The sequence below is a fragment of the Falco punctatus genome (assembly GCF_963210335.1).
Source record: "Falco punctatus genome assembly, chromosome: 6".
Lineage (NCBI taxonomy): Eukaryota > Metazoa > Chordata > Aves > Falconiformes > Falconidae > Falco > Falco punctatus.
The window spans coordinates 41,658,664-41,669,239 of NC_137585.1; positions in this window are offsets into that span (position 1 = coordinate 41,658,664).

Genomic DNA, 10,576 nt, shown 5'->3' on the forward strand with positions numbered 1-10,576 from the left:
ACTGCTTATCTTCTCTATATTCTTTTCCCTGTTTGGTTTTGTTGGTTTTGTTGTTTTTTTTTTTTCATTCTGCTGAAACCATTTATACAATTTAGGAAAGTATTAAAAAACCAGTGAATCTTTAGGAATTTAATTATTACTGTCCCTTGATATTTTTCATCTCTGATCTGCTCATTGTTATCCACCATAGCACTAGTTCCTTGTCTTAATTCAAATTCTCGTGCCTTTGTTTACTTTGGTAAACTTAGCAAGTTCCCTAATATGGCTGAATCACATATTAGTGAACTAAAAATAGTTATATAAGATACAGTACATTTACCATGTGTTAAAAAAAGTTATTGGAGAAAAATAGTCACATATGAACTGAATTTTATCCCATTTTACATGAATCCAATTAAATTTTACATTGAAAACCTGAAATTCTACTAAAATTGTATTAGTCTGTAATTATACATGCTAGTTTTCTTTCCACTAGCTCTTAAATATAGATCTGTTATTTTTTCTTTGTATCATAGTAGTATAAGAAGTATATATTGTTTAGGCCAGTATCTACAGCTTCAGAATTCACATCTATTGCTTTGAATGTTGGCGTGGAGCTTACCCAGAAGCCTGACTCAATCCTCTGTATCATTCAAGCTCTAATAATCTTTAGGAAGTGTAACAAAAAAGCATTCCTTTTCAGAAAAACACTCAGCTAGTCATCTCTTTGCATCCTTTACACCCCAAAAAGGAGCAAGACAGACAGAAAGACTTGAAAGTAATTTCCTATTCCACAAAAGCACTTTGAACTAAGAAAACAGAAAGTAATTTTCTATAGGCTTCATTATTGCTTATGACTGCATGTGGCAACACCTAGGGTTTTATGTTTTTTCCACGGTAATAAGATTGAATGCTAGAAATACGTAAACCTAGTATCTTAACATGAACGTCTGACACGAACATCTGACACTAATACTAGCATAGAGAAGATTATGCTTCAGGGAAAATTCACCTTTCTTTAGAGGGTTTAAATGTGATCTGTTTCCCACTTTCTTCTTTCTACTTAAGTACTTATTACTAAAGTAAAGTAAGGAAATTACTCTTTGAACAGTCTAAGGAATATCTTTTTTAAATACTTTTCTGTTTTTTAGGACAGTGAAGAGATCCATGCACTGTTCTAATACAAACTATGCCCAGGTAATAAAAGCTTGACTGAAGTGTTGCTGCCCATAGACTAAGTTAACTTGAAATTAATAAATTTAATTTTTCATAATGCTTTTTTCTCTGGTTGTTTTGTTCTTTTTTTTTTCCTCTGTATTTCCATTCTTAGTCCATTCTATTTTGCTTACAGGGCTTTGGTTTGTTGCTCTGGTTCAGATGGAATGCTCTTATAATTGGAAGGATCAAGTAAGATCACATAAGGGTAGGTGGCTGCAGAAAATCCCAGTTCCTTCACTTTAACAAAATGTGCAAGTCTTCAGGGTTCAGACTTGGATGATTTATGCATGGCCAGCACTCTAAACCAGGTTTCCATTGAATGTTAATGACACAGAAAAAGAACAGTAAAATATCTCTGAGAACCCACTCACTGTATCCAGCAACTGAAATGATCCAGGACTGTTAATATTAGACTTCATACAAAAAACATCTGTAAGCCTACATTTGTGAACCCTGTGTTCTCATGTCCCTTGGGAGATAAAAAAACTATGAGAAACATCTGAATGTCTGTGAATCTTCTTCAGTGTAAGATCAAGGAATAGCATTGGGAACTGTAGCTTTTTTCAGATAAGCTTCACAGATAAAAGTTTAGAGAGAAACTCCAGAGATTTATATTCTCTTAAAGAAAGTAATCTGGAACCGGTCTTCGAAAAAATTAGATTTTCTTCATGTATCTAGTGTAATTGTGGCAAATCAGACAGCCTGCTTCGACGTGTGGTTCTCTGACCTGGTCCGGAAATCCATGTTTCTGTGACCTGGATGGATATAGATTATAAATAAGATCTTTTCTGAGCATTCAACAAGGCAGAAGGAAAAGAAGATATGCTGTGCTAAAACATTTTTGATACTTTATTAACAGCTTTCAGTAGTGTGTGAAGAAACATGATGTACTATTTGCACCACTTTCCAAGGAATGTCTTAATGTGAAAGAAGGAGCTGACATTTACTGTGAAAAGTCAAGTCTTTATTTAGATAGAGTGAGTGTTAAAATATCTGAAGCCTGGTGCTTGTAAACCTGATTTCTTGTTCACTTAAGCATTTCAGTGCTTTTCTGCTAGAAGTGCATCTGTCCCTTGGAGGATACTGAAAGTCTCCCTGACTCATCTTCCTTAGCTAAACTTTTACCAAGAAAATGTGGTTGGCAACAGGTATGAATGAGAAAGGATTGCTCAGAGTCACTGTTATAGATATTCATTGAGGCTGATAATACAGAAAGCTAAAGCTTACTAAACCAGTACAGTTTTGTATGACCAGTTGAAAGGGTTTGGGGAAACAGGGGAAAGGTCAAATAAATGGACAATATTTCTTTTGCTAATATATAGGTACATAAGCACACAGTTGTATATGAAGACACTGTGCATAATGTCTTCTGCCATATCTGTCAAGATGTATCTCATCACAAGAAGATCTTCATGGGGATGTTGATTTTTCTCACCAAAAAATGAATGTCTGTGCTTGTTTTGTGTATAAAAAAGTACCAATAGTTTCATAATTTTTGCTGTGCGTTAGCAGAGCTGGCCAAAATGATGACCTATGGCTGGTCTCATCTAGTGTAGGTGTGAGCTGCACAGCTGGGTAGTGTGGATGACCAGCTCCTGATGGTCACCTTCCAACATTCACAAAATCAATTCTGTGTCCTGTATGGTCACACCAGACTTGAACTGAACACATGATTCGGAGTGGGAGAAGAGCAAAAGATGTGGTTGACAGAGAAGCCTCCGTCTTCTAAGACAGGAGTAGACATACGAAAAAACCTCAGGTATTACAAAGGTGATAGGAGGGCAGCCTGATGGAAGCTGGAAATGATGATTGGATAAAATAGCATAAGTGACAAACTAAAAATGGAACAAATACTTGCTATCAAAGCTAAATGAAGAAAAGGGGCAGAGATAGATATCGTGTTGCTCCCCACTTACCATACCATACCATACCATACCATACCATACCATACCATACCATACCATACCATAATGTAAACTTCTCCAAAAAGTTGTTGCCATCCTTTAAAATTGCTTCCTTTCTGACACTGAGTACAACAAGCTTATGTCTGTCCTCTTCCAAGAATAAGAAACAGCAGGCTTTTACTTGTCCTCCTGGGACTGCAGAAATCAAACATGTGAGAACGAGTATTTCAGTTGGCCCATTCATGTAGCACACAGTCAGCAGCAGAAGGTGGAACTACACAAGCCAGAGTCTAATCTTGTTTTCTGAGAACAGTAACTGATGCACAGGTATCCTACTGCACTTACTTTTTTTTTTTTTTTTAACTGGTCTCTAGAAACTTGGCCCATTCTAAATTACAGATCAGTACTACAGAGTTTCCTATGTAATCCCTTCAAAGCATCCTGAATGCTGAATGGATTGTAAAAGTAGAGTTACTACAGAGTTGAAAGTGCATGAAATTTGATGTGAAGTAACACAGGAGGCAGTAAGAGTAGAAGACACCACCCAGGTCACAGAGTTCAATCCTTCACAATTTTAGGCTGGCAAGTAGAGACTTTTGGTGTGGAATTTATCTCGTGTAGCTGTAACCATCTGAAAGTCAGATATCGAGGTCTAAGCTAATTATGCAGAATTCCTTCATGCCTCATGAAGACAGAGGTGCTTTAGGGGAGAAATCCTGCATCAGTAGTTATCTATCTGTAAACAATCTACCTCGGACTAGACACGGCATCTTCCATCTTCCAGTGTTACAAAGATGTGAGGTGAATCTTGGTTTGAGCCTATACAGGGTCATGGAAGTTCCCTCTACACAATGATCATCATTGGATGAAAAATATGAGCCGGCAAAAGAACTAGTTCCCTGAAACAAAGGTGAGAAAGAGTAAAGCAAGGTTTGAAGTAGTCATCATCTTACTGGTCCTGGTGTTTGGTCTCACACTAAGTATTTTTCCAGTGTCATGTGAGATATGAATAAAGCGAATGTTTGAGAGAACTATCAAAGGTTTATGAAATATTTGGTAATTTCAATTTCCAAATTAGTAAGAGAAATAACTTTTCAGATAAAATGGACATAAGATAGAATTTTAGCAGTAAGTTTATATTTATTGAATTAAAGATTAGATTCTCAGAGCTGAAAGAAAATGTTAGCATGTGGCTATGAGTGTGTTATGTATCTGCAGCTAAAGAAAGCCTCAAAGACAACTTACATAAGGAAGTGTTGGAAAAAAGTTGCAGTGTGGGAAAAACACTTAAAGTTTTGTGAAACTGCTATGGCCCCAGAGAGATTAAGAACAACTTATTTGTATATATCAGTTTGGAAATTTTTGTCATTGAAGAAAATGACAGAAAAGCTTGAAAACTTTCTCTGAAAGGGAAGCTGACACAGTATGTGACAGAATAGTGCATATATTGCAATATTTGCAATATATTCGATTCAATAAGTATTTGTGAATGTGCTGGTTTGTGTACTTTGAGTGATCTATCTGTACAAACTGCTTGCCCTTCTTTAACTTTGCTATCAGTGGCATGAATATTGCCTTCCTTTTCCTTTTACAGATTATCCATTGTTCCTAAATGAATCATGAGTCTAAGAGAAATCAATTTTAGATTTCTAATTCTCTTACTTGCAAAAAATGTGTTATTGAAATTTGGGGTTGCCAATCATAATTTTCCTTTCAAATGTGTTTGTGATTACTGTCGATTTTAAAATCAGATTTTATACATTATCAATAAAAAGTTCAGGATTTGATTTAATTTTGGAACTGGAGACTGAAGCTACAAAATTTGCATCTGTATGCCAGTATTTTGGAATATGTTGTTACCAGCTGTGTACTCTCTCTTAATTCTTCAACAAAAAGGGAGACAGTAATGAGTTGGTGAATATTCTGGGCAGAAAGAGAAGGCAAGAAGGAAAGAAGAGAGAGACTGTAAGGATAATGTTCTATTCCTTTTTTTACAGCAACTGAGTAAGCAACACAGTGTCTCAGACCTTATAATTGCACCCATACACTATTTGGCCTGTTGTAAAGAAAGGAATCAATTTTTCTAAAGTTGCTAATAGCTCTGCATGACTGATTTGTACCATGTTAATCAAGATTGCTCTTTAGAAAATGGTACTTTCTGCATGCTGCCTTTTTTCTTTTTAAAGACTATTTCAAGCTGAGCACCTATAAACTGAGGCAGTGTGTAGACCATAAACTGCCACTTGAAAGTCATCGATAGGGTTTTGATCAAATTCCCTGCACTAACAATGTTTCAGACCCATTTTCAGGTATAAATATAGCTATGAGTAAATTACAAAAGTTACCATGACTCTTGTGCTCCATCAATTTCCCAGCCCATGGAGAACACTTCTAACAGACAAAACCATGCATTTTCCTTTCATCTTCTTTTTTTTGGGTGAGGTAGATCCATTCCTACTGTGGACCTGAGGAGATTACTGGCAATACAAGAAGCTTTTGTAGATGGTGCTGCCTGTTCAGCTCGTACCCATGTCATGCTAGTCAATTTGTAACCCAGAGTAAGAGGTCAGATGATGAGCTGCTGCTGTTCATGATCAGGGGTCTGGCGATGGTCCGTGTTACCCATGAGCAGGTAGATGAGGAGGTGGCAGTCAACATAGCAAAGATTAATTCAGAGGAGTACAAATGACAGAGGTAGGAGTTTGGGCTGCTTCATGTTTGGAACCAAAGGGTAGAATGTCTGTTTTAATTGCATTTAGCTTTTGAGACTTTAACTTGCACATGAACAGAGGATAATTAGAAAACAGTGCTGTTTCAGGCTTGAAGACTGCTTTTCACATCCATATAGCTTAGAGTGGAGTGTCAGGACTTGTGTTAAGCATTGTATTCCCAGGGGCCCCAAGCTCAGCCTTTGGAACTAAGGATTAGCAAGTTGGACCCTTTTACTTGTGAATGCATAACAAGACGGTGCCTGGAGAGACACAGTGAATAAAGCATAGACAACAGCATTAATTTTTGCCTTTTAAGTTTTTGTTTTGTTAAAACCAGCAACATACAGCTTCTATTCAGTTCAGATGATGAAATAACAGTTTCCCAATAGAAGAAAAATCACTGTGTTCTCAGATGAGAATACGAAGGTTTGAAATAGGAACACTTAATATATTTTTTTACTTGTAAGCACTTAAATGTCAACGTACACAGATTCTAATTCAAAACGACAATACTTGGAGATGAAGCATAAGAGTATTAATTACCTAGAATAAATCCTGAAATATCATGAATCACACCACCCCCTGCCACTAATATCCATGGCTCTTGCAAGAAAAGTCCATACCCTGTAAGAGCTTCAAAATTCACTGTTTCTACTGAGTTACTGAAGTTCTAGAAGGTGCTGGGGATGCTGATGTGGCTTTATGCACACGTTCACCTGTTAGCTGGGGTATTTTTTTCAGAATCAGTGGGATTTTTCCTGTGTTGAATCCAAGACACATCTTTAAGCCAAGGTAAATCTTAGGCTGATGTCAAAGCATTCAGAATATTCAGGAGTTATATCATGATATCTAAATACTTTTTAAGTACTTACTTTGGAGTGCCCTGGACCTTACGCATAAGCCACCAGAAAGGTACACCAGTATTACAGGTGAGACAGAGAGCAAAATACAACTAGTAAACTCAGCTAAGAAGAAAGAGACAAAACCAATGTAGTCAGGAATCACTGCTAAAAATGCATTAAAATATTTTATTTAAAAAATAACTGAATATCTCGCATTTTCAATCTGTTGAAAAGAAAGCTGACATCTGAAAAGGTGATGAACAGACCAGAAGGAAAGTTACTTTAGTAATGAAGAATTTCTCTTGCTTTTTAGTTAGAGTGGAAAAAGTATTCACGAGTGTTTTTTTGTAGTATACCACCATCTGGTGGAAGTACAGAGAAAGACAACGCTTTTGAGCAGTTAGCCTGTCTTGCTAATTGGGAAGCCTTGGTTTCCTAGTACTGATTGATTTCAATGAGCCCCTGAGGCTTTAGTGTACCAAATGACTTTAAAACATGTAGTTTCGACACTGCTTTATTAATCTTATTTCCTTCAGTTATTTAATTTTAAAGGATTTACTTTTAAGGGGCTTAAGGATGTTCCTAAAGCTAAATGCACACCAGAATTGTTTAATATATCTGCTCTGCAAGACAAAACAGAATATTGCACATGCTGATACAAGATACTTCAAAATATTTTGATTCTACTATATAAAGTAGGTATCATTTTCATAGTGCACCTAGGCATGTGGGACAGAGGAACCAATTCCACTGGGAATAGAGGATCTGGTTTAATCTATATTGCTGAAGAGAAAATGTGAAACCTACATTCAGTGGAATGTGCAGCTAAAATGACTCAGAAATTTGTACCATTTTAATGCCACACATATTTATGAAAGCAAGGAATATGTCTGTCATACTTGTAATAATATTGAATGGCTTTGTTATACCTAATATTGCCCATTTTGTAAGCAACGGTTCATTCCTTTTCATCACATGGCAATGAGTTTCACAAGTTAATTGTCTTGTAACATGAATACTTCTTGGATATTTGTAAGCAGGGTGGCTTTAATTTTTTTTTTTGCAACCTATAATTATGTTAACCTTTCAAATAATGAAAACTGGCACCATTGTTATCTGCTTTTAAGGGCTTTTTTTTGGACAAATAGTCTGCTTTTTTAATGAGTCCTGTTTTCTTTTTAAAACTAATGTGACATGGTTATATTACATTGCTCCATTACCTAAATTTCTGTTACACCACTGGGCGGCTGATTGCTTCTTCAGAAAACTGCTTTCTTGCTAAATGAGATTCTTGTACAACCCACAATACTTTTTAAATTATTGTATGACTTTTTCAGTTCTTTGCATGAGTTGTGGTTTAATTCTTATAGGCAGCTAAGCACCACAGAACTGTTCGCTCATTCCTCCCTGCACTGGCATGGGGGAAGAGGAAAGGACAAGTAAAAACAAGAAAACCTTAGGGTCAAAGTATTGATAAGAAAAAGTTCAATAAGTGAAGGATAAGTGGAAGAAGAGAAAACAAAATGAGTGATGCAAAGACAATCACTCGCCACCTTCCATGGGTAGACCAATGCCCAACCAATTCCTGAGCACGAGAGGGTTAAAACCTCCCTTTTCCCCTTTAATTGCTGACTATGATGCTAAACGGCATGGAATATTGCTCTGGTTAAATAAAAATTTATTTGAGAAAAATTACAGAATCTTCCACTCTGTTCTTTGCCTGAAGGAAGTGCAGGATCATTCTGCAGTCTCCTTTTTCACTGCCAAGAAGGTGATTTTATTTATCCTGGCTTTTGCCAAAGGTTTAGTTTTCCCCTGCTTAAGGTGACAAAATTAGTAAACACACCTAGCAAATCTACCAATTTTATTGAAAAAAAAACCCTACAAACACCACCACTCCACCCCAAATTCTGGATTTTCTAGTTGGTTATATGACTTGAGTAAAGGTTACAAAAACTTATTTTACTAATTAATGTCACATCCTTTAACTACCTATTGCCTTGTCTGAATACCCAATCTTTCTGATTTTCTGAAGACAATACCATAGGTCCTTTGAGCTTTGTCCAATCTGTTTGCAAGTATGGTAGCCTGAACCAAACCTTGTGTTTAGAAAAAGAGGTTCTACATGATATATTTCAGTAGCAGTGTACAAAAGCTGATTTTATTTTCCTGTCTGTGTTAAACTTCTTAATATATTATTTGCTTTTTAGACTTGTAGTAGGAAAGGTCTGAGGTTTGCAGTCCAGACCACTAAATTGGTGCTCACACATTTTCTATCAGTCAATAAAGTTCAGAGAATTGTAAGAAATATGCAAAGAATGAAACACCAATTCTGCTTTCCTCTACAAGGGAGACAAGAGTTTAATCAAAGGTAAAGCTAATTTTCCAGTTGAAGACTTCAGAAAGACAAATAGTCTCACTCCTATCTTTGATCATCTTTTCCAAAGACTAATTGTCCTAACTGATGAAAACTAGAAATCAACAGTGCCAGTTAGAATTTGTCAAGTGTTAATTTGTAACTCTTTGTTTATTATGATTTTCTCCACCAGATTAAATATCACCCATAGTATCCAGTAATTTTTCTCTGTAAAATACCTTTAAAATGCCATTTAAAATACCTCTTGATTTTTTTTCCCTTTAATTAATTTCTCTCCATATTTACTGTATGAAATGTTTTAGGCTCAAAACAGAGCCGATTCCAGATTTTCTGCACAGGTAAATTCAATTCTGTGAGAAACGGAAGCAATCTGGGGGGCAATGGAGGACATGAGCTAGAAAGAATCAGCAGAGGGAGGTTGGTGTGAGTCCAGGAAAATGGCATCAGTAGGCTTGTGGCAAGGAAGGGAGGCTGGGCCTTTGGGCATGAAGATACATGTGGCATCTGTGAGGCTTGGTTTTACCGGATGAGCAGGAAAAAGACATGTAAATGGGAAATTTCAGATATTTGGCCTTAGAAATGAGGCTGGAAAGGATCAGCAGTATTTCATGTAGATGTTTAAGGAGTGGGTGGTATGATTGTGCTGGGTGAGGAAAGAGAAGAGCGACTGCTGAGTTTCTCCTAACACAACCTGGATCACGCTCCTCCTGGCATTACCGGACTTCACAGTCCCTCTGTGGACCCTTGCTACTCCTACACGAAGTGGGAAATGAAGGCTGAAGAGTCTGGGCATGCCCTACTGCTGCTGCAGAGACAGAAAGTGTGAGGAAGGGGTCAGACATCTGAGCTGAAAATCACAAATAGGAAGACTTTGTTGTTCCCTTTGTCCTTAAATCAGAGAGAGGCAAAAGCACTCTTTCACATTTCTGTTAGGAAAGATTATAATTCTGGACACCATTCCTGTCCAATAGTGGAGAACTCAAGCTGTTAATTCATATATGAATGCATACTTGTATTAATAAAGCTATATGCTGAAGCAAGAACAGCTGGCCTCCTGCACAATATGTCTCAATTCTTTGGTCTTTACATATTATATATGTAAAGAAAAAATATCATTGTTCAAATCCACATGCCCACAATGGTATGAAATGACAGGAAAGGTACAAAATTAGGTTGTTTTAATCAATAGGAAAGGAGTAAGTACCACTGAGCAGAAGAGGCTATTTTTCAGAGAATTTTGCAAAAAACCGTATGGCCAGTAGGTGGTATCCGTGTTCCAAATAACAAAGGGGGGGAAGGAACCAACAAAAATTCGAAAGCTGAACACTAGCCCAAAATGGTGAATATTTTCCCTCCCTGTGAGCCGCTGCAGACTGCAGCACACGCCCTGTGAGGAGCGCTGGGGGAGGCTCAGAGGGTCTGGGCAAGGCAGCGGTGTGTGAGCTGTGGGACGGCAACGCGTCGGGTGCTGTTATTGACAAGCTCCTGTTGTTGGGATTAGACACTCTAGTCTTCTGCGGTAGGAAGCTTTAACCATCTCGGAAT